Source organism: Pleurodeles waltl, chromosome 11, assembly GCF_031143425.1.
Source record: "Pleurodeles waltl isolate 20211129_DDA chromosome 11, aPleWal1.hap1.20221129, whole genome shotgun sequence".
NCBI classification, from domain to species: domain Eukaryota; kingdom Metazoa; phylum Chordata; class Amphibia; order Caudata; family Salamandridae; genus Pleurodeles; species Pleurodeles waltl.
In genome coordinates, this window is record NC_090450.1 from 205,505,931 (window position 1) to 205,530,487 (window position 24,557).

Genomic DNA, 24,557 nt, shown 5'->3' on the forward strand with positions numbered 1-24,557 from the left:
GTATATACAGAACCAGCTCCCTACAGTCATTGACTGTGTGCCTTATTTCTTGACTGTGTGTACTCAACAAAAGCTTAGCACTATCCTCTGATAAGAATAACTGCTCTCCCACACTACCACAAAAGAGAGCATTCTTTATCTATTTGCCTCTGGAAAGCCTCTAGGGGACCACTGGACTCTGCACACTATACTCTACTTTGGTATATTATATATATATATATATATATATATATATATATATATATATATATATATATATATATATATATATATATATATGGAAAATGTCACTTACCCAGTGTACATCTGTTCGTGGCATTAGTCGCTGCAGATTCACATGCTGTGCACATCCCGCCATCTGGTTTTGGGCTCGGAGTGTTACAAGTTGTTTTTCTTCAAAGAAGTCTTTTTTCGAGTCACAAGACCGAGGGACTCCTCCCATTTCGACTCCATTGCGCATGGGCGTCGACTCCATCTTAGATTGTTTTCCCCGCAGAGGGTGAGGTAGGAGTTGTGTATGCTAGTAATAGTGCCCATGCAATGGAGTGAATACGTATGTACATAATGAAGTTTAAAGTAATATATTTACAAATGTTCAAGATCAACTTCTAAACGGCTACAGGCTCCTGGGGAGGCGGGTGGGTGCATGTGAATCTGCAGCGACTAATGCCACGAACAGATGTACACTGGGTAAGTTGACATTTTCCGTTCGATGGCATGTGTAGCTGCAGATACAAATGCTGTGCATAGACTAGTAAGCAGTTATCTCCCCAAAAGCGGTGGTTCAGCCTGTAGGAGTTGAAGTTGTTTGAAATAATGTTCGTAGTACAGCTTGACCTACTGTGGCCTGTTGTGCAGTTAACACATCTACACAGTAGTGTTTGGTAAATGTATGACGCGTAGACCATGTTGCTGCCTTACATATTTCGTTCATTGGAATATTTCCTAGAAAGGCCATGGTAGCACCTTTTTTTCTGGTTGAGTGTGCCTTTGGTGTAATAGGCAGCTCTCTCTTTGCTTTAAGATAGCAGGTTTGAATACACTTAACTATCCATCTAGCAATGCCTTGTTTAGAAATTGGATTCCCTGTATGAGGTTTTTGGAAAGCAATAAATAGTTGTTTTGTTTTTCGAATTAGTTTTGTTCTGTCAATGTAGTACATTAGCGCTCTTTTGATGTCTAATGTATGCAGTGCTCTTTCAGCTACAGAATCTGGCTGTGGGAAGAACACTGGTAATTCTACTGTTTGATTTAAGTGGAACGGTGAGATCACTTTTGGCAAAACTTTTGGATTTGTCCGTAGAACTACTTTATGCTTGTGTATTTGAATAAATGGTTCTTGTATGGTAAATGCTTGAATTTCACTTACTCTTCTTAGAGATGTGATGGCAATCAAAAATGCAACTTTCCATGTTAAGTATTGCATTTCACAAGAGTGCATGGGCTCAAAAGGTGGACCCATGAGTCGTGTTAAGACAATGTTGAGGTTCCATGAAGGAACTGGTGGTGTTCGTGGTGGTATAATTCTCTTTAGGCCTTCCATAAATGCTTTTACGACTGGTATCCTAAATAATGAAGTTGAGTGCGTAATTTGCAGGTAGGCTGAAATTGCGGTAAGATGTATCTTTATTGAAGAGAAAGCTAGCTTTGACTTTTGCAATTGTAGTAAGTATCCTACTTATCTTTGGCAGATGCGTGTAAGGGTTGAATTTGATTATTATGGCAGTAATAAACAAATCTTTTCCACTTATTTGCATAGCAGTGTCTAGTGGTAGGTTTCCTAGCTTGTCTTATGACCTCCATACATTCTTGTGTGAGGTCTAAGTGTCCGAATTCTAGGATTTCAGGAGCCAAATTGCCAGATTCAGCGATGCTGGATTTGGATGTCTGATCTGTTGTTTGTGTTGTGTTAACAGATCTGGTCTGTTTGGTAGTTTGACATGAGGTACTACTGAGAGGTCTAGTAGTGTTGTGTACCAAGGTTGTCTTGCCCATGTCGGTGCTATTAGTATGAGTTTGAGTTTGTTTTGACTCAATTTGTTTACTAGATACGGAAGGAGTGGGAGAGGGGGAAAAGCGTAAGCAAATATCCCTGACCAGCTCATCCATAACGCATTGCCCTGAGACTGATCTTGTGGGTACCTGGATGCGAAGTTTTGGCATTTTGAGTTTTCCTTTGTTGCAAAAATATCTATTTGTGGTGTTCCCCACATTTTGAAGTAAGTTTTTAGTATTTGGGGGTGAATCTCCCATTCGTGGATCTGTTGGTGATCCCGAGAGAGACTGTCTGCTAAGTGGTTCTGAATTCCTGGAATAAACTGTGCTATTAGGCGAATGTGGTTGTGAATCGCCCAATGCCATATTTTCTGTGTTAGGAGACACAACTGTGTCGAGTGTGTGCCTCCCTGTTTGTTTAGGTAATACATTGTTGTCATGTTGTCTGTTTGACAAGAATGTGTTTGTGGCTTATTATGGGTTGAAATGCTTTGAGCGCTAGAAATACCGCTAACAGTTCTAAGTGATTTATGTGAAACTGTTTTTGCTGTATGTCCCATTGTCCTTGGATGCTGTGTCGATTGAGGTGTGCTCCCCACCCTATCATGGAAGCATCTGTTGTTATTACGTATTGTGGCACTGGGTCTTGGAAAGGCCGCCCTTGGTTTAAATTTATACTGTTCCACCATTGAAGCGAGATGTATGTTTGGCGGTCTATCAACACCAGATCTAGAAGCTGACCCTGTGCTTGTGACCATTGTGGTGCTAGGCACTGTTGTAAGGGCCGCATGTGCAACCTTGCGTTTGGGACAATGGCTATGCATGAAGACATCATGCCTAGTAGTTTCATCACCAGTTTGACTTGTATCTTTTGTTTTGGATACATGGTCTGTATTACATTGTGAAATGTGTGAACTCTTTGTGGACTTGGAGTGGCAATCCCTTTTGCTGTGTTGATTGTTGCTCCTAAGTATTGCTGTGTTTGACACGGCAGAAGGTGTGACTTTGTGTAGTTGATTGAGAAACCTAGTTTGTGGAGGATTTCTATGACATTTTGTGTGTTGTGAACACCGTCTTAGCGTGTTGGTTTTGATTAACCAATCGTCTAGGTACGGGAACACATGTATTTGCTGCCTTCTGATATGTGCAGCTACTACTGCTAGGCATTTTGTAAAAACTCTTGGTGCAGTTGTTATTCCGAATGGCAACACTTTCAATTGGTAATGTATCCCTTGGAATACAAACCTTAGGTACTTTCTGTGTGAAGGATGTATTGTTATATGGAAATATGCATCCTTTAGGTCTAGTGTTGTCATGTAGTCTTGTTGTTTGAGCAGTGGGATTACGTCTTGTAATGTAACCATGTGAAAGTGATCTGATTTGATGTAGGTATTTAATGTTGTGAGATCTAGTATAGGTCTCAGACTTGTCTTTTTTGGGTATCAGAAAGTACAGGGAGTAAACTCCTGTGTTTATTTGTTGTTTTGGTACTAACTTTATTGCTTCTTTCTGTAGCAATGCCTGAACTTCTAGTCCTAGAAGATCTATATGTTGTTTTGACATATTGTGTGTTTTCGGTGGGATGTTTGGAGGGAATTTGAGAAATTCTATGCAATAACCATGCTGGATAATTGCTAAGACCCAAGTGTCTGTTGTTATTTCCTCCCAATGTTTGTAAAACTTGGTTAGTCTCCCCCCCCACAGGTGTTGTGTTGGGGATTTGTGACCTTGAAGTCACTGCTTGTTTGGAGGAGTTTTGGGACTTTGAAACTTTCCTCTATTCCTTTGAAATTGTCCCCCTCTATATTGTCCCCGAAAACTTCCCTGCTGATACTGGCTCTGGTAAGTGGGCTTTGTTTGTGAGGTTGTGGCTTCTGTGGTTTGCCCTCGAAACCCCCCTCAAAATTGTGTCTTTCGAAATGTGCCTCTGCTCTGTGGGGAGTAGAGTGCGCCCATGGCTTTGGCCGTGTCAGTGTCTTTCTTAAGTTTTTCGATCGCAGTGTCCACCTCCGGCCCAAACAACTGCTGTCCGTTGAATGGCATATTCAGCACAGCTTGCTGTATCTCTGGTTTAAATCCTGATGTACGCAGCCATGCATGTCTCCTTATTGTTACTGCTGTGTTGACAGTTCTAGCAGCTGTGTCTGCAGCATCCATTGCTGACCGTATCTGATTATTGGAGATACTCTGTCCTTCTTCTACTACTTGCTGCGCTCTTTTTTGGAACTCCTTGGGTAAATGTTCAATAAAGTGTTGCATCTCATCCCAATGGGCCCTATCATATCTGGCTAGCAAAGCTTGCGAATTTGCAATACGCCACTGGTTTGCTGCCTGTGCCGCCACCCTTTTGCCTGCAGCATCGAATTTTCGACTTTCTTTATCTGGAGGTGGTGCATCTCCTGAAGCATGAGAGTTGGCTCTTTTGCGCGCTGCTCCCACTACAACAGAGTCTGGTGTTAGCTGTTGTGTAATGTACACTGGGTCTGTTGGTGGCGGTTTATATTTTTTATCTACTCTTGGAGTAATGGCTCTCCCTTTAACAGGCTCCTCAAACACTTGTTTGGAGTGTTTTAGCATTCCGGGTAGCATAGGAAGACTCTGATATTGGCTGTGTGTGGATGACAGTGTATTAAAAAGAAAGTCGTCTTCAATGGGCTCTGAATGAAGGCTGACATTATGAAATGCCGCTGCTCTTGACACCACCTGTGCGTAGCCTGTACTATCCTCTGGTGGCGATGGTTTAGCTGGATAGCATTCTGGACTATTATCTGACACTGGTGCGTCATAAAGGTCCCATGCGTCACGGTCATCTTGACTCATTCCTGTATGAGTTGGGGATTGCATCATTGGTGGAGTGGCTACCGGTGATGGTTGAGGAGAGTGATGTGGGGATGGTGGCGGTGTTACTTGTTTAGCCACCTTTGCGTGTGGCTGTTTGTTCTGGTCTTAGAAGGCAAGCTTGCGTTTCATTTTGACTGGAGGAAGAGTGCTGATCTTCCCTGGTTCTTTTTGAATAAAGAGCCGTCTTTTGTGTGTGATCTGGCCCTATTGTCTCCAATTCCTGTCCAAATCTATGTGTCTTCATTTGTGTGGACAGTCCTTGTTCCTCAGTGTAGGAACTTGTTTTCGGTTCCGAGGCCGGATATTTCGGTACCGAAACCTTTTCGGCTGCTTTTTTCGGCTCCGACGAAACCTTCTTTACTTTCGGCGTCGTGCTCTCTCGGTGCCGACCCATTTCGGTGCCGAATCTTCTCTGAGCCACTATCTCGGGCCCGAGATTGCTGTGTGCCGGTATCTCGACCGGAGTCGGATGACTTCGACACCAGCTCGCCCTTTTTCGGTGCCGATGAACGGTCACCTATTTTTCGGGTTAAGCCATGGCCTGTTGGCGGTGGCGTCCCCTGGGCTTTAGCGCTTTTCTCGTGAGTTCTTGGTTTCGACGTCTTACTCACGGTTTTCTGCGTTTCTTCAGGATCGATCTCCTCAGAGTCCGAATCCTGGGTGGAAAATGTTTCTTCCTCCTCCTCGAAACGCTCTTGTCCTGTCGGCGCCGACGCCATTTGCAGTCTTCTTGCTCTTCGGTCCCTGAGTGTCTTCCTGGACCGAAACGCTCGACAGGCCTCACAAGTATCCTCCTTGTGTTCTGGTGACAAACACAAGTTACAGACCAGATGTTGATCTGTATATGGATACTTGTTATGGCATTTTGGACAGAAGCGGAATGGGGTCCGTTCCATCAGCCTTGAAGAGACACGTGGCCGGGCCGACCAGGCCCCGACGGGGATGGAAAAAAACCCCTTAGGGCCACCGGAGCGCTTCTTAATTCGGTGTCTATCTGTTGTAACTAACCCGATACCGAACGCAAACAATACCGACGATTGTTCCGAGATTCTAACTAACTTTCCGACCCGAAACACGGAGCGAAAAGGAACACGTCCAAACCCGATGGCGGAAAAAAAACAATCTAAGATGGAGTCGACGCCCATGCGCAATGGAGTCGAAATGGGAGGAGTCCCTCGGTCTCGTGACTCGAAAAAAGACTTCTTCGAAGAAAAACAACTTGTAACACTCCGAGCCCAACACCAGATGGCGGGATGTGCACAGCATGTGCATCTGCAGCTACACATGCCATCGAACACATATACACATATATATATACACACATATATATATACACACATATATATACACACACATATATATATATACACACACACATATATATATACACATATATATATATATAGCCAGCTTCCTACAGAGTTGAGCTTCTCATGTATTTTATGGAGAACAGGCTCGATTTCACCAGTGTTAGACTACTTGGTCGATACTGAATTTTAGTCGGAGCTGGGTGGAACGTTCAAAGTGGTTTGTTGATGATGACAATGGCCATACAAAAGCCCGTCTCTGGTGTTCCAGAGTAGCTGTGTGCCCTTTGTCTGAAGGCTGCCAACTGTGACTGCAGTGTTTAGGGGGAAGGGGTGCTTTATTCACAGAGTTACTGAGCTGGTGAATGATCTCTGGGTCGGAGCCATAACTTTTTCCACGTGACAAAGCCTCTTCATCCGCAGCAAATGGTTGTGGGTGTTGTTCCCCGTCACGACAAGAGGTCTGTGGTGTCGTCTCTGCCCGTACGCAACATCTTGAGTCTATGAAAGATTCTGTCACAAAGAGTCATTTTGGGCCAGAAAGAGTGCGAGTGTCGCAGGCAGCCTCGTTGTGGTCCTTCGACAAGCAAAGATTGCAGACCTGATAGAGCTTGGTAAGAGGCTATTTCACATGGCAACAAGGACAACTCAAAATGGCATCCATTCCATCACCGTCGAAGCATGAGCCACACGATGGAGAGACAGGAATGGGCCCCACAGGTGAGGCTCACGAGGGTCTGTGGTTGACCGGCACCCTGCTCAAGCAAAGTAATCAGACATCGTCAGGAGACGAAAAGCAAGGGAGATGCGATTGAAGTAAAATAACAACGGAAAGACAAACATGGGAACCGAAAAGAGCACCGCAATGATGTCAATCTGAAGCACAGGAGCCCACTTTCGAACCACAGTGGAAAGAAAACGATCTACTAATGGAGCCGATGACTATGCGCACTATTGCCAAGGGGAGGAGTCATAGTAACTTGTGACCCGAAAGACTTTTTGTAAGAAAAACAACTTGCACTCATCTAGGAAAACAATAGTTGGCAGGAGTTTGTACATCTTGTTTATCCACAGCCACAAATGCCTTGAACCATTGCATATTTGATGACTGAAAGAACTGTACATTCTGTACAGATGGCTTGCAACAGAATCCAAGTGCCATTACATTGTGTGTGTATACATTAAAACATTTGTTTTCTTGGGGGGAGAAAATTTGCGTTGTACATATAAGTATCTCCTTAGACACTTTTTAAAGACAGTTTCTTAACTAAAAAAATGTAACTATGGGAAACTAAGTTTATATTTGTATTAATAGTACAAGTACATACCTGAATTAAGACTGAAAAATTGTGTACACAGCTAGAACACATTGGGCAGTTTGCTTTATAATTTAATAGGTACTGAATTTACATCAAAACAGGATATTTTGTTTTTGAGTTATTCAATGTTTCATAAGTAACCAATGACCCAGTTGGGCAGGGACATGCACCACCATCAAAGGAAACAAAGCCACAAATAAACAAGGATCTTCGAGAACCAACTTTGTAGAGCACTCTGAAATATGTACCCCTACTGCTGGCAGAACATTTTCTCGCACAATAAGCTTGAGATATCTATTATGCTGAACCAGATCTTTCTATGAAAGGGTGCCTTGTGAGCAGCTACTTAGCTGAAGCCCCCCAGATTCCATAATGGCACCTCTAACGGGAATCCTACGCCCTGCAGCCCATCTCTTCCATGACCTGAAGCAAAAAGAATACATCACCCCCATTCTGACTGAAATCCATTGGCTCCACCTGCTGGCCTGCACCATCTTCAAAGCCAGCTATATCAAGCACAAACCCATCACAACTAGCACCTTCACTTAATCAATTAGACCAACTCACAATCTCTGGCAATTCTTGGAGCACCCACAACCAGGATACCATCAGATTGCAGACAAAGATGTATAAACAAGCAAAAAAATAAGGCAGCAGGCCTTTTCAGTCTATGCAGAAAGGGTTTTGAATGACATTCCTGTTTTCTTCAGGGCTACCACAAAGTTACCGGAGTAAAAAAAAAAGAAAAAAAAAATTGAAGACATACCGCTTAGAAGAGCATCACATCAAACTGCAATCGCAGTCCACAAACCACCTACCTCTCCATCGCTCGTTGACTGTATGTTTGTTGTTGACCCTGTACAACCATCCGCAGCCATTAGCCTAGGTTTGCATAATAGAAGTACCACATACTTTCAAGCCCGAGCAAACATAGGTTGAGTACCTAAACTGTCCTTCCAAGGGCTACAAAATGCAGCCTACCTAGATATTTCTGATCCTCTTAAGATTCAAGGTCTGAAAAGGATGAATCCTTTTTAATGTGCTAACCAGTGAAACACCAAATGCAGGAGCTGTGGTCACTAGTAACTAAGGGTGATCCATGGCTTACTGAGAGGGTAGGATCCAAGAAGTGCTTCTATGTGGTGTCAAACAATCAATCTTTAGACTGCTCAATATGTCAGCAAAGGTGGTGCATAAAAAGTTTACTGCAGGTGCGATCTGCTTCCACACTAGGACACACTGCTGTTTTCCTCTTCAGAAAGCGAGCCAAAGGTATGTGGCTGATGTTGCATCGCGAAGAGTGAAATAGTAACTGAAGCACCAGTAGGTCTTGAAGAGGTTTATTATAACAGGATATAAACAGAACATGTGAAATGAAAAATAAAGAAACTAGACCATAGAGAGGAAAATCTTTGAGAGACCTTTGGAATACATGGTCACACTCTAGGGCAAATGCAAACAACCAAGGAAACTAAAAAGACATAGGGTTGGTAGTTTTAATTAGCTGTCTTTACTCTGTCGCTTTGATTTGCGTGCCAGAACACTTCTCCTGTAGCAAACATGCGCTGTATAAATGCTGTTGATTGACTGAGTCACCATATCAAGGCCGATTTATTTATTTTTTTTAAATGGGGCTACCTAGTACATCCGGTGCAAAAAAGATATATTTCTGCCAATCAGGTGGCAATAGCAAAAGTAAATGAACTGCTGTAAGGAAATGCCTCCTTGGCATGGTTGCCCCCTGACTTTTTGCCTTTGCTGATGCTATGTTTACAATTGAAAGTGTGCTGAGGCCTGCTAACCAGGCCCCAGCACCAGTGTTCTTTCCCTAACCTGTACTTTTGTGTCCACAATTGGCAGACCCTGGCATCCAGATAAATCCCTTGTAACTGGTACTTCTAGTACCAAGGGCCCTGATGCCAAGGAAGGTCTCTAAGGGATGCAGCATGTCTTATGCCACCCTGGAGACCTCTCCCTCAGCACAGACACACCGCTTGCCAGCTTGTGTGTGCTAGTGAGGACAAAACGAGTAAGTCGACATGGCACTCCCCTCAGGGTGCCATGCCAGCCTCTCACTGCCTATGCAGTATAGGTAAGACACCCCTCTAGCAGGCCTTACAGCCCTAAGGCAGGGTGCACTATACCATAGGTGAGGGTACCAGTGCATGAGCATGGTACCCCTACAGTGTCTAAACAAAACCTTAGATATTGTAAGTGCAGGGTAGCCATAAGAGTATATGGTCTGGGAGTCTGTCAAACACGAACTCCACAGCACCATAATGGCTACACTGAAAACTGGGAAGTTTGGTATCAAACTTCTCAGCACAATAAATGCACACTGATGCCAGTGTACATTTTATTGTAAAATACACCACAGAGGGCACCTTAGAGGTGCCCCCTGAAACTTAACCGACTATCTGTGTAGGCTGACTAGTTCTAGCAGCCTGCCACAAACCGAGACATGTTGCTGGCCCCATGGGGAGAGTGCCTTTGTCACTCTGAGGCCAGTAACAAAGCCTGCACTGGGTGGAGATGCTAACACCTCTCCCAGGCAGGAATTGTCACACCTGGCGGTGAGCCTCAAAGGCTCACCTCCTTTGTGCCAACCCAGCAGGACACTCCAGCTAGTGGAGTTGCCCGCCCCCTCCGGCCAGGCCCCACTTTTTGGCGGCAAGGCCGGAGAAAATAATGAGAATAACAAGGAGGAGTCACTGGCCAGTCAGGACAGCCCCTAAGGTGTCCTGAGCTGAGGTGACTCTAACTTTTAGAAATCCTCCATCTTGCAGATGGAGGATTCCCCCAATAGGGTTAGGATTGTGACCCCCTCCCCTTGGGAGGAGGCACAAGGAGGGTGTACCCACCCTCAGGGCTAGTAGCCATTGGCTACTAACCCCCCAGACCTAAACACGCCCTTAAATTTAGTATTTAAGGGCTACCCTGAACCCTAGAAAATTAGATTCCTGCAACTACAAGAAGAAGGACTGCCTAGCTGAAAACCCCTGCAGAGGAAGACCAGAAGACGACTACTGCCTTGGCTCCAGAAACTCACCGGCCTGTCTCCTGCCTTCCAAAGATCCTGCTCCAGCGACGCCTTCCAAAGGGACCAGCGACCTCGACATCCTCTGAGGACTGCCCCTGCTTCGAAAAGACAAGAAACTCCCGAGGACAGCGGACCTGCTCCAAGAAAGGCTGCAACTTTGTTTCCAGCAGCTTTAAAGAACCCTGCAAGCTCCCCGCAAAAGGCGTGAGACTTGCAACACTGCACCCGGCGACCCCGACTCGGCTGGTGGCGATCCAACACCTCAGGAGGGACCCCAGGACTACTCTAAGACTGTGAGTACAAAAACCTGTCCCCCCTGAGCCCCCACAGCGCCGCCTGCAGAGGGAATCCCGAGGCTTCCCCTGACCGCGACTCTTTTGAATCCAAAGTCCCGACACCTGGGAGAGACCCTGCACCCGCAGCCCCCAGGACCTGAAGGACCGGACTTTCACTGGAGGAGTGACCCCCAGGAGTCCCTCTCCCTTGCCCAAGTGGAGGTTTCCCCGAGGAACCCCCCCCTTGCCTGCCTGCAGCGCTGAAGAGATCCCTAGATCTCCCATTGACTTCCATTACAAACCCGACGCTTGTTTCTACACTGCACCCGGCCGCCCCCGCGCTGCTGAGGGTGAAATTTCTGTGTGGGCTTGTGTCCCCCCCGGTGCCCTACAAAACCCCCCTGGTCTGCCCTCCGAAGACGCGGGTACTTACCTGCAAGCAGACCGGAACCGGGGCACCCCCTTCTCTCCATTCTAGCCTATGTGTTTTGGGCACCACTTTGAACTCTGCACCTGACCGGCCCTGAGCTGCTGGTGTGGTGACTTTGGGGTTGCTCTGAACCCCCAACGGTGGGCTACCTTGGACCAAGAACTGAACCCTGTAAGTGTCTTACTTACCTGGTAAAACTAACAAATACTTACCTCCCCTAGGAACTGTGAAAATTGCACTAAGTGTCCACTTTTAAAACAGCTATTTGTGAATAACTTGAAAAGTATACATGCAATTTTGATGATTTGAAGTTCCTAAAGTACTTACCTGCAATACCTTTCGAAGGAGATATTACATGTAGAATTTGAACCTGTGGTTCTTAAAATAAACTAAGAAAAGATATTTTTCTATATAAAAACCTATTGGCTGGATTTGTCTCTGAGTGTGTGTACCTCATTTATTGTCTATGTGTATGTACAACAAATGCTTAACACTACTCCTTGGATAAGCCTACTGCTCGACCACACTACCACAAAATAGAGCATTAGTATTATCTATTTTTACCACTATTTTACCTCTAAGGGGAACCCTTGGACTCTGTGCATGCTATTCCTTACTTTGAAATAGCACATACAGAGCCAACTTCCTACATTGGTGGATCAGCGGTGGGGTACAAGACTTTGCATTTGCTGGACTACTCAGCCAATACCTGATCACACGACAAATTCCAAAATTGTCATTAGAAATTGATTTTTGCAATTTGAAAAGTTTTCTAAATTCTTAAAAGACCTGCTAGGGCCTTGTGTTAGATCCTGTTTAGCATTTCTTTTAGAGTTTAAAAGTTTGTTAAAAGTTTGAATTAGATTCTAGAATCAGTTTTAGTCTCTTAAAAAGTATTCCAACTTTTAGAAGCATAATGTCTAGCACAGATGTGAATGTGGTGGAACTCGACACCACACCTTACCTCCATCTACAGATGAGAGAGCTAAGGTCACTCTGTAAACTAAAGAAAATAACAATGGGCCCCAAACCTACCAAAATACAGCTCCAGGAGCTTTTGGCAGAGTTTGAAAAGGCCAACCCCTCTGAGGGTGGCAACTCAGAGGAAGAGGATAGTGACTTGGAGGACAATTCCCCCCTACCAGTCCTATCTAGGGAGAACAGGGTCCCTCAAACCCTGACTCCTAAAATAATAGTCAGAGATGCTGGTTCCCTCACAGGAGAGACCAACACCTCTGAAATCACTGAGGATAGCCCCAGTGAAGAGGACATCCAGTTAGCCAGGATGGCCAAAAGATTGGCTTTGGAAAGACAGATCCTAGCCATAGAGAGGGAAAGACAAGAGATGGGCCTAGGACCCATCAATGGTGGCAGCAACATAAATAGGGTCAGAGATTCTCCTGACATGTTGAAAATCCCTAAAGGGATTGTAACTAAATATGAAGATGGTGATGACATCACCAAATGGTTCACAGCTTTTGAGAGGGCTTGTGTAACCAGAAAAGTGAACAGATCTCACTGGGGTGCTCTCCTTTGGGAAATGTTCACAGGAAAGTGTAGGGATAGACTCCTCACACTCTCTGGACAAGATGCAGAATCTTATGACCTCATGAAGGGTACCCTGATTGAGGGCTTTGGATTCTCCACTGAGGAGTACAGGATTAGGTTCAGGGGGGCTCAAAAATCCTCGAGCCAGACCTGGGTTGACTTTGTTGACTACTCAGTGAAAACACTAGATGGTTGGATTCAAGGCAGTGGTGTAAGTAATTATGATGGGCTGTACAATTTATTTGTGAAAGAACACCTGTTAAGTAATTGTTTCAATGATAAACTGCATCAGCATCTGGTAGACCTAGGACCAATTTCTCCCCAAGAATTGGGAAAGAAGGCGGACCATTGGGTCAAGACAAGGGTGTCCAAGACTTCAACAGGGGGTGACCAAAAGAAAGGGGTCACAAAGACTCCCCAGGGGAAGGGTGATGAGACAACCAAAACTAAAAATAGTAAAGAGTCTTCTACAGGCCCCCAAAGACCTGCACAGGAGGGTGGGCCCAGAGCCTCTTCACAAAACAATGGGTACAAGGGTAAAAACTTTGATCCCAAAAAGGCCTGGTGTCATAGCTGTAAACAGCATGGACACCAAACTGGAGACAAGGCCTGTCCCAAGAAAGGTTCCACTCCAAACTCCCATCCAGGTAACACTGGTATGGCTAGTCTCCAAGTGGGATCAACAGTGTGCCCAGAGCAAATCAGGGTCCACACTGAAGCTACTCTAGTTTCTGAGGGTGGGGTGGATTTAGCCACACTAGCTGTCTGGCCGCCTAACATGCAAAAATACAGACAGCAACTCTTAATTAATGGGACTAGAATAGAGGGCCTGAGGGATACAGGTGCCAGTGTCACCATGGTGACAGAGAAACTGGTTTCCCCTGGCCAATACCTGACTGGAAAAACTTACACAGTCACCAACGCTGACAATCAGAGAAAAGTACATCCCATGGCAATGGTTACTTTAGAATGGGGAGGGGTCAATGGCCTGAAACAGGTGGTGGTCTCCTCAAATATCCCAGTGGACTGTCTGCTTGGAAATGACCTGGAGTCCTCAGCATGGGCTGAGGTAGAACTAAAAACCCATGCAGCAATGCTGGGTATCCCTGAACTGGTGTGTGTGAAAACAAGAGCACAGTGCAAGGCACAGGGTGAAAAAGTAGAGCTGGAGTCTGGAAAAATGGCCCAGCCTACCAAGAGAACCGGAAAGTCAGTTGGGAAACCAACTGCAACACAGCAAAAGAAAGGGAACCTCTCTTCTCAGGAAGAAGTTCTGCCCTCTGAGGGAACTGAGCCTTTGGAGCTTGAACCTTACCAGGTTGAGCTCTTAGGCCCAGGGGGACCCTCCAGGGAGGAGCTGTGTAAGGGACAAGAAACCTGTCCCTCTCTTGAAGGCCTTAGGCAGCAAGCTGCTGAAGAGTCCAAAGGCAAGAAAAATGGAACGCATAGGGTCTATTGGGAGGATGGACTCCTGTACACTGAGGCCAGAGACCCCAAACCTGGTGCCACTAGGAGAGTGGTAGTGCCTCAGCTGTTCAGAGAGTTCATCCTAACATTGGCCCATGACATTCCCCTTGCTGGACATTTGGGACAAACCAAGACGTGGGAGAGGTTAGTCAACCACTTCTACTGGCCCAATATGTCCAACATGGTTAAGGAGTTTTGCCTCTCCTGCCCCACCTGTCAAGCCAGTGGTAAGACAGGTGGGCATCCAAAGGCCCCCCTCATTCCACTTCCAGTGGTGGGGGTGCCCTTTGAAAGAGTGGGTGTGGACATAGTTGGTCCACTGGAACCTCCCACAGCCTCAGGAAATATGTATATCCTGGTAGTAGTGGATCATGCTACCAGGTATCCTGAAGCTATTCCCCTTAGGTCGACTACTGCCCCGGCAGTAGCCAAGGCCCTCATTGGTATCTTTACCAGAGTGGGTTTCCCTAAGGAGGTGGTATCTGACAGAGGTACCAACTTCATGTCAGCATACCTAAAGCACATGTGGAATGAGTGTGGAGTGACTTATAAATTCACTACACCTTACCATCCACAAACTAATGGCTTAGTTGAGAGATTCAACAAGACATTAAAGGGCATGATCATGGGGCTCCCAGAAAAACTCAAAAGGAGATGGGATGTCCTCCTGCCATGTCTGCTTTTCGCTTACAGGGAGGTACCACAGAAGGGAGTAGGGTTCTCACCCTTTGAACTTCTGTTTGGTCATCCTGTAAGGGGACCACTTGCCCTTGTTAAAGAAGGCTGGGAGAGACCTCTCCATGAGCCTAAACAGGACATAGTGGACTATGTACTTGGCCTTCGCTCTAGAATGGCAGAGTACATGGAAAAGGCAACCAAAAACCTTGAGGCCAGCCAACAGCTCCAGAAGTTTTGGTATGACCAAAAGGCTGCACTGGTTGAGTTCCAACCAGGGCAGAAGGTCTGGGTTCTAGAGCCTGTGGCTCCCAGGGCACTCCAGGACAAATGGAGTGGCCCTTACCCAGTACTAGAGAGGAAGAGTCAGGTCACCTACTTGGTGGACCTGGGCACAAGCAGGAGCCCCAAAAGGGTGATCCATGTAAACCGCCTTAAGCTCTTCCACGACAGGGCTGATGTCAATCTGTTGATGGTAACAGATGAGGATCAGGAGGCAGAGAGTGAACCTCTCCCTGATCTTCTGTCATCAGACCCAAAAGATGGTACAGTAGATGGAGTGATCTACTCAGACACCCTCTCTGGCCAACAGCAAGCTGATTGTAGGAGAGTCCTACAACAGTTTCCTGAACTCTTCTCCTTAACCCCTGGTCAGACACACCTGTGTACCCATGATGTGGACACAGGAGACAGCATGCCTGTCAAGAACAAAATCTTTAGACAATCTGACCATGTTAAAGAAAGCATCAAGGTGGAAGTCCACAAGATGCTGGAATTGGGAGTCATTGAGCGCTCTGACAGCCCCTGGGCTAGCCCAGTGGTCTTAGTCCCCAAACCTCACACCAAAGATGGAAAGAAAGAGATGAGGTTTTGTGTGGACTACAGAGGGCTCAATTCTGTCACCAAGACAGATGCCCATCCAATTCCAAGAGCTGATGAGCTCATTGATAAATTAGGTGCTGCCAAATTTCTAAGTACCTTTGACTTGACAGCAGGGTACTGGCAAATAAAAATGGCACCGGGAGCAAAAGAAAAGACAGCATTCTCCACACCTGATGGGCATTATCAGTTTACTGTTATGCCCTTTGGTTTAAAGAATGCCCCTGCCACCTTCCAAAGGTTGGTGAATCAAGTCCTTGCTGGCTTGGAGTCCTTTAGCACAGCTTATCTTGATGATATTGCTGTCTTTAGCTCCACCTGGCAGGATCACCTGGTCCACCTGAGGAAGGTTTTGAAGGCTCTGCAATCTGCAGGCCTCTCTATCAAGGCATCCAAATGCCAGATAGGGCAGGGAACTGTGGTTTACTTGGGACACCTTGTAGGTGGAGGCCAAGTTCAGCCACTCCAACCCAAGATCCAGACTATTCTGGACTGGGTAGCTCCAAAAACCCAGACTCAAGTCAGGGCATTCCTTGGCTTGACTGGGTATTACAGGAGGTTTGTGAAGGGATATGGATCCATTGTGACAGCCCTCACTGAACTCACCTCCAAGAAAATGCCCAAGAAAGTAAACTGGACTGTGGACTGCCAACAGGCCTTTGACACCCTGAAACAGGCAATGTGCTCAGCACCAGTTCTCAAAGCTCCAGATTATTCTAAGCAGTTCATTGTGCAGACTGATGCCTCTGAACATGGGATAGGGGCAGTTTTGTCCCAAACAAATGATGATGGCCTTGACCAGCCTGTTGCTTTCATTAGCAGGAGGTTACTCCCCAGGGAGCAGCGTTGGAGTGCCATTGAGAGGGAGGCCTTTGCTGTGGTTTGGTCCCTGAAGAAGCTGAGACCATACCTCTTTGGGACTCACTTCCTAGTTCAAACCGACCACAGACCTCTCAAATGGCTGATGCAAATGAAAGGTGAAAATCCTAAACTGTTGAGGTGGTCCATCTCCCTACAGGGAATGGACTTTATAGTGGAACACAGACCTGGGACTGCCCATGCCAATGCAGATGGCCTTTCCAGGTTCTTCCACTTAGAAAATGAAGACTCTCTTGGGAAAGGTTAGTCTCATCCTCTTTCGTTTGGGGGGGGGGTTGTGTAAGGAAATGCCTCCTTGGCATGGTTGCCCCCTGACTTTTTGCCTTTGCTGATGCTATGTTTACAATTGAAAGTGTGCTGAGGCCTGCTAACCAGGCCCCAGCACCAGTGTTCTTTCCCTAACCTGTACTTTTGTGTCCACAATTGGCAGACCCTGGCATCCAGATAAATCCCTTGTAACTGGTACTTCTAGTACCAAGGGCCCTGATGCCAAGGAAGGTCTCTAAGGGATGCAGCATGTCTTATGCCACCCTGGAGACCTCTCACTCAGCACAGACACACCGCTTGCCAGCTTGTGTGTGCTAGTGAGGACAAAACGAGTAAGTCGACATGGCACTCCCCTCAGGGTGCCATGCCAGCCTCTCACTGCCTATGCAGTATAGGTAAGACACCCCTCTAGCAGGCCTTACAGCCCTAAGGCAGGGTGCACTATACCATAGGTGAGGGTACCAGTGCATGAGCATGGTACCCCTACAGTGTCTAAACAAAACCTTAGATATTGTAAGTGCAGGGTAGCCATAAGAGTATATGGTCTGGGAGTCTGTCAAACACGAACTCCACAGCACCATAATGGCTACACTGAAAACTGGGAAGTTTGGTATCAAACTTCTCAGCACAATAAATGCACACTGATGCCAGTGTACATTTTATTGTAAAATACACCACAGAGGGCACCTTAGAGGTGCCCCCTGAAACTTAACCGACTATCTGTGTAGGCTGACTAGTTCTAGCAGCCTGCCACAAACCGAGACATGTTGCTGGCCCCATGGGGAGAGTGCCTTTGTCACTCTGAGGCCAGTAACAAAGCCTGCACTGGGTGGAGATGCTAACACCTCTCCCAGGCAGGAATTGTCACACCTGGCGGTGAGCCTCAAAGGCTCACCTCCTTTGTGCCAACCCAGCAGGACACTCCAGCTAGTGGAGTTGCCCGCCCCCTCCGGCCAGGCCCCACTTTTTGGCGGCAAGGCCGGAGAAAATAATGAGAATAACAAGGAGGAGTCACTGGCCAGTCAGGACAGCCCCTAAGGTGTCCTGAGCTGAGGTGACTCTAACTTTTAGAAATCCTCCATCTTGCAGATGGAGGATTCCCCCAATAGGGTTAGGATTGTGACCCCCTCCCCTTGGGAGGAGGCACAAGGAGGGTGTACCCACCCTCAGGGCTAGTAGCCATTGGCTACTAACCCCCCAGACCTAAACACGCCCTTAAATTTAGTATTTAAGGGCTACCCTGAACCCTAGAAAATTAGATTCCTGCAACTACAAGAAGAAGGACTGCCTAGCTGAAAACCCCTGCAGAGGAAGACCAGAAGACGACTACTGCCTTGGCTCCAGAAACTCACCGGCCTGTCTCCTGCCTTCCAAAGATCCTGCTCCAGCGACGCCTTCCAAAGGGACCAGCGACCTCGACATCCTCTGAGGACTGCCCCTGCTTCGAAAAGACAAGAAACTCCCGAGGACAGCGGACCTGCTCCAAGAAAGGCTGCAACTTTGTTTCCAGCAGCTTTAAAGAACCCTGCAAGCTCCCCGCAAAAGGCGTGAGACTTGCAACACTGCACCCGGCGACCCCGACTCGGCTGGTGGCGATCCAACACCTCAGGAGGGACCCCAGGACTACTCTAAGACTGTGAGTACAAAAACCTGTCCCCCCTGAGCCCCCACAGCGCCGCCTGCAGAGGGAATCCCGAGGCTTCCCCTGACCGCGACTCTTTTGAATCCAAAGTCCCGACACCTGGGAGAGACCCTGCACCCGCAGCCCCCAGGACCTGAAGGACCGGACTTTCACTGGAGGAGTGACCCCCAGGAGTCCCTCTCCCTTGCCCAAGTGGAGGTTTCCCCGAGGAACCCCCCCCTTGCCTGCCTGCAGCGCTGAAGAGATCCCTAGATCTCCCATTGACTTCCATTACAAACCCGACGCTTGTTTCTACACTGCACCCGGCCGCCCCCGCGCTGCTGAGGGTGAAATTTCTGTGTGGGCTTGTGTCCCCCCCGGTGCCCTACAAAACCCCCCTGGTCTGCCCTCCGAAGACGCGGGTACTTACCTGCAAGCAGACCGGAACCGGGGCACCCCCTTCTCTCCATTCTAGCCTATGTGTTTTGGGCACCACTTTGAACTCTGCACCTGACCGGCCCTGAGCTGCTGGTGTGGTGACTTTGGGGTTGCTCTGAACCCCCAACGGTGGGCTACCTTGGACCAAGAACTGAACCCTGTAAGTGTCTTACTTACCTGGTAAAACTAACAAATACTTACCTCCCCTAGGAACTGTGAAAATTGCACTAAGTGTCCACTTTTAAAACAGCTATTTGTGAATAACTTGAAAAGTATACATGCAATTTTGATGATTTGAAGTTCCTAAAGTACTTACCTGCAATACCTTTCGAAGGAGATATTACATGTAGAATTTGAACCTGTGGTTCTTAAAATAAACTAAGAAAAGATATTTTTCTATATAAAAACCTATTGGCTGGATTTGTCTCTGAGTGTGTGTACCTCATTTATTGTCTATGTGTATGTACAACAAATGCTTAACACTACTCCTTGGATAAGCCTACTGCTCGACCACACTACCACAAAATAGAGCATTAGTATTATCTATTTTTACCACTATTTTACCTCTAAGGGGAACCCTTGGACTCTGTGCATGCTATTCCTTACTTTGAAATAGCACATACAGAGCCAACTTCCTACAACTGCCGAAAGACAGGAGTAGGGAAAATTTGCTACTTAGAATATTTCATATCCACAGCTTGCCCTGCTGCTGATAAGCTGTATAACGCATCAGCTTAACTTGCTTGCCCTAGTAGCACAAATAAGTTACAAGTCCAGGCAGAATAGAGCAAGTGTTCCCTTTGTGGTCCTCTTTGCTCTTAAGAGAAAAGAGTGAGAAACCTTTTGAGAGGCGACAAGGACTTTTAAACCTTTGCGACTGGGCTTTCAAATTATCAGAGGGTCAGAGCTGACTCCTTAAACACCTTCAGCACCAGCAGCAGACAGTGAGTCCATCGAGTCTAGGTGCTGCATCATTGAATAGTGCATATACCCACATTTTCATAGGTGCTGAATACTCATTTTCATTACATGCTGAGAAGGCACTTTTGTTGTGGTTTCACAGCAGACAGAAATTATAAACTCTATGCTGGTACGACCACAAGAATTAAGTCATAGAAAAGGTTTTTCTCCTGTTCGGTCCAAAATAATGCACAGAAACGTCTACGCTCAAACCATACTGTGTGCTATGGGTATGTAACAAGACCCATATCAGATGTAGGAAAAAAAACAGAGCGCACATTTTTCCCAACAATATGAAAGTGTGTTGTGTCGCGCTCTTAGAAAAACTTGGTTGGTTAATACAAGACACCAGGGATTGTGATCGCTGTCGTAGCGAGAAATAATTTCCATATCTAATGTACTTGACCAAAGCCCGATATCCACCAGAATGTAATCAATAGTGCTAAAAGAAAGCCCTCGCTTAAATTTAAGAGCACGATTTGGATCGGATCTAGTGCGACCGTTACGTTCTCTCAACCATATTTTAAACAAAGGGAGGCCAACTGCATGGATACACACGATGCAGGAGAGGAAACCATTTCCTTAGGTGGAGGGATGCCCCATAATTCATCTTCCTCACTAATTAAGGTAGAAATAGTGCTATCAGGTACAAAAGAACAATTAAAATCACCAGCAACCATCAAAAGAGCTGAAGGATCTAAGGACTCTACAAACTCAGTCAAATGTGTAAGTATCCTAGATTCAGTGGTACGTGGAACAGACCTTGCATATACATTTAGTACAATTAACCTAAGGCCAGGACAAAATGTGAGCTGTATACCCAGCAAATCATGAGAATTGAATTCAATCAGAGAATGATCGCAATTTAGCCTATTATTCAGTGAGATCATAAGTCCTTCTATCCGTTTGCCAAATCCTCTGGTAGCAGATTGGGCAGGAGAGAAATAAGACGTAAAACCCTCTAGATGGTACGATTCCGCAGCCCAGGTTTCCTGAAATAAACAGACATCGTATTAATTAACAAAGACCGTCCAATCTGGATCATCTAGATTTGAATCTATTCCCTCAATATTCCAGGACATAACATTCAATTTTGGTAGTGAAATCACCGATTGAATTCCTGTTTGAGGTACAATCATTAAACTCTCTTTACATTCTACCTGACATTCTCCATTTATTGTAATTGGCATTTTTGCATGAGGAGCAGATAGTCAATCCAAGTTGGAAAGTGAAGGGGAGTGATTCTCAGCCTTGGATGATGAATGGATATCTGGAAGAATAGCGACTCCATCTGCCTGATTTCCAATTGAGCAACAACCCCTGCACATCTGGTCTCCAGGAGGATGCCTGCAAAGTGAGGACCAACTTCCTACCGGATCCTAGGGAACTGGTCCGTGCATCAAAGGATATGAGGTTATTAACGATACTACTATCATGAAAAAGTATAGAAATAAAATCAACGTCCGATCCCAGTTGATTATGTCCGCGGACCTCTTGTATATCAGACCGGATGACCAAAAGACAATTCCTTTGTGTACGTATCCAGAAGATTACTTTATTGATAAGAGAATCCTTGGATTTTATGTTACCCTGGGATACCCCAGTTAAATATATGCAATTACCATCCCTCCTTCGTCCATATGTTCCTTTCGGATCAAGCAATTGTGTAGGTCTCACGAAATCAAAAGAAGCTCGAAGAGGGCTTGCATGAACACCCGCTCCAAGAAATCTCCCAAGGACTTTGTTAGAAGCTGTAGGACAAGCAGTACCTAGATCCCGCCACCCTACAGAGCAAACATTTATTGGCACCAGGTTTAAAAGTTCGCTCATTAGTATTATTAATGGGCTGGCAGGATGGCCTGTCATTATTTCCACGGACACAGATGCAAATAGGAATGGAGGTCATTTTGCCATCGAAATTAGATGAACTAGAATTGTTGGTACTTCTTAATGGGTCAAGTTTGGGAACATCCTCACCGGTCAAATTACCCTTGGGATCTCCCCACTGTTCTTTGTGATCGGAAATTTTATTCAAAAGTGTTATCAATAGTGACTTAATATCATCCAATTTATGGGAGATAATTGCCAATTGGGAATCTTCATTACTACCCACCTTACAAGCCTGAATCCCCTTATTACTTCCATCTGCAATTGAAATTTGAGGGCATTCTGGTCTTGTGTTGCTAGAGGAGAGAACCAAAAACCTATTAGAGCATGGAATATTAATAATAGACGGTGACTTGGAGCTAAGGGGTAAAACATCCTCAGCATGAAGACGTCCTGCTATTTCCACGGATAATAAAGATGACGGAGACCTCTTTGGGGGAGAGGTGAGTGTATCCTGAAACTTAGGAGGGGATGCAAATCCACCTCGACCTCCATTCTGGGCATAGAAGGTTTTTTCTTAAAAAGTAGGTGTTTTCTTAGCCTTCAAGGTCTTTATGTTTCAAGTAACCCTGTTTTATCTGCACTCGCTCAATGCAACAAGTTTTTTCTTCTGTGGTTCCTTATATTGAGAGCCTCTTGTTGAGATTACCACTTATGGTGCCTCAGTTGGTGTCATCTACTCCCGAGAAAATGGTTAGAAGCCCCTTTTGAGCGGTTTCAATTTCTCGTCGTCCTGTTAACCTTCTGATTCATTATACTGTTTACTGTTAGCCATTGACTGGCAGGCTGAATTGTTGGTGACTCTCTGATGGTTTTACGACTGTTGTGCTGTCTCGTTGACTTGGTAGCACTCTATTAAATGCACTTCTGTTGGGAAAGCCTCAGCCGGTACTAAGTGTCGGACTCTGTTCTAAATTCGGTGCTTTGGTGGCTGTTATATGCCTCTAGATTTAACATGCCCAGTTGTTCCTAGACCTCAGCGGCCACTACTGAAGTGTAACACTCTGATGATAGAGGCGATATTACCTTTTGCCACCAGTCTATGGGATCGCCTGCAAGTCTTGTGCTGAAATATCTGAAACCGTGCCTCGCTTCGCTGGCGGTGGAGCGGTGTGTTGCCGATTGTTTCTGGCTCTCTTCCGCCGCGTCTCCCCGATAGCATGACTCAACTGTCCTTGTCCGAGCAGAGCCCCATCCCCCCTGGCCAGGGAATATCCTGTTCAGCGTCTCCTCCAAAGCTGCTTTATGTCGGTTGCCCTCCCCTCTTTGCCCCCAGCCTTAAGCATCTCTAAAACCAAAGTTATGACCTTGGGACGTGGTCCCACTAAAGGATATACCATCCTTCACAAAGGGACCCCAGTGAGTAAGGTATGCTCCACTGATTACCTGGGGGTCAGAATTAGTAAGGATTTGCAGTGGGAGGCCCAGATTAATAAAAGCTCAGCCCTCCTGGCACAAAGATCTGGGGCAATTCTGCATTTTTACAAGTCGACTATCGAGAGAGTAGTCACTCCAGCAGTAAAAATTTATCGGGCAAAGGCTCAGGGTGCTGTGGTATACGGGGCAGAAGTCTGGGGATACTCGAATGTTGGTAAACTTTCAATAGGAGAAAATAATTTTGTAAGATCACTCTTGGCCTGTCCACGAAATACTCCTTTGTTACCAATGTTCTGGGACCTCGGACTTGCACCTATCTCAGACATTATAGCTTTAAGACCGCAGCTTTTCTGGGTACGTGTTTGGACTACTCCTGAGCTACTCACATATAAGGAATCCATCAAAGACATTTTAGACAGACTCAACGTGCTTACTATTCCTTGGTTCAAACACATATCAAAATGGCCCACATTTTGGGTCTTGGTAACTACTGGAGCCATCCTTACAACTTAAGGAAAGAGCAGAAGAATAATTTAATAACAGCATATTGGGCGTATGTCAGGGGAAACTATCTGCTACATTTGTCTCATGGCAGATTGACTGCCCAATTTCTTGACACTAAGTGGCATCCGTGTTTCGAACTGTTTATGAATCTTATTACTGATCCATTAAGTAAAAGTTTGTATATTCAGTTCAGATACGGATGCCTACCTCTCAAATCTTTTGGCAATATTCGGGATTCTGCTCAGAGAATTGAATTATGCCTGAGCTGTAGCAATTCTTTGGAAACCATTGTGCATTTTATGTTTATATGCCCAGTGTAAAGGATTGCTCATCAGAGGTGGTTACGTCCAGTTTGTAAGAACTTGGGGATCAGATGTTGTATAGATGCTTTAAGGATTATAATGAGGGATACATCCTGTGCCCTGTTCTGTGCAATTAGCAAGTTTCTTGCGGCTGCATGGCACATACGAATTTGTCACTTAAATTCTTCTTGATTACTAGGAGGCCCTATGATTAGGTTGTCATCTTGCTGGATGATACTTTGGCTAACCTGAGGAACAAGGTTTAGGTAGTTATCCATTGTGGAAAGAGAAATACCACCTTGATTTTAGTATTTATGTTTTTATATATTTTTTATGTATTTTTGAATGTAAGATATTTACGATTTTAAATGTTAACCTTTGTATTGTGTGATTTATGCTTTGATGGTTTAAATTAACCGAATAAAGCGATGTGTTGATGATGAAAGTGTGTTAAGACATATTTCTTGAGGAAGGTGAAATAAGACCCATTGGCAGTCCGGGGAAGAAACTGCTGTTACTGTAAATAGACATGTTTAGTATCTACCG

General features: G+C 45.7%; 1 protein-coding gene across 13 annotated transcripts in view; it reads right to left on the reverse strand.

The window, feature by feature from the left end:
- TRIP12 (thyroid hormone receptor interactor 12) overlaps positions 1-24,557 on the reverse strand; it is a 1,145,873-nt gene that overhangs the window by 802,337 nt on the left and 318,979 nt on the right. The gene's annotated exons all lie outside the window — the stretch shown is intronic.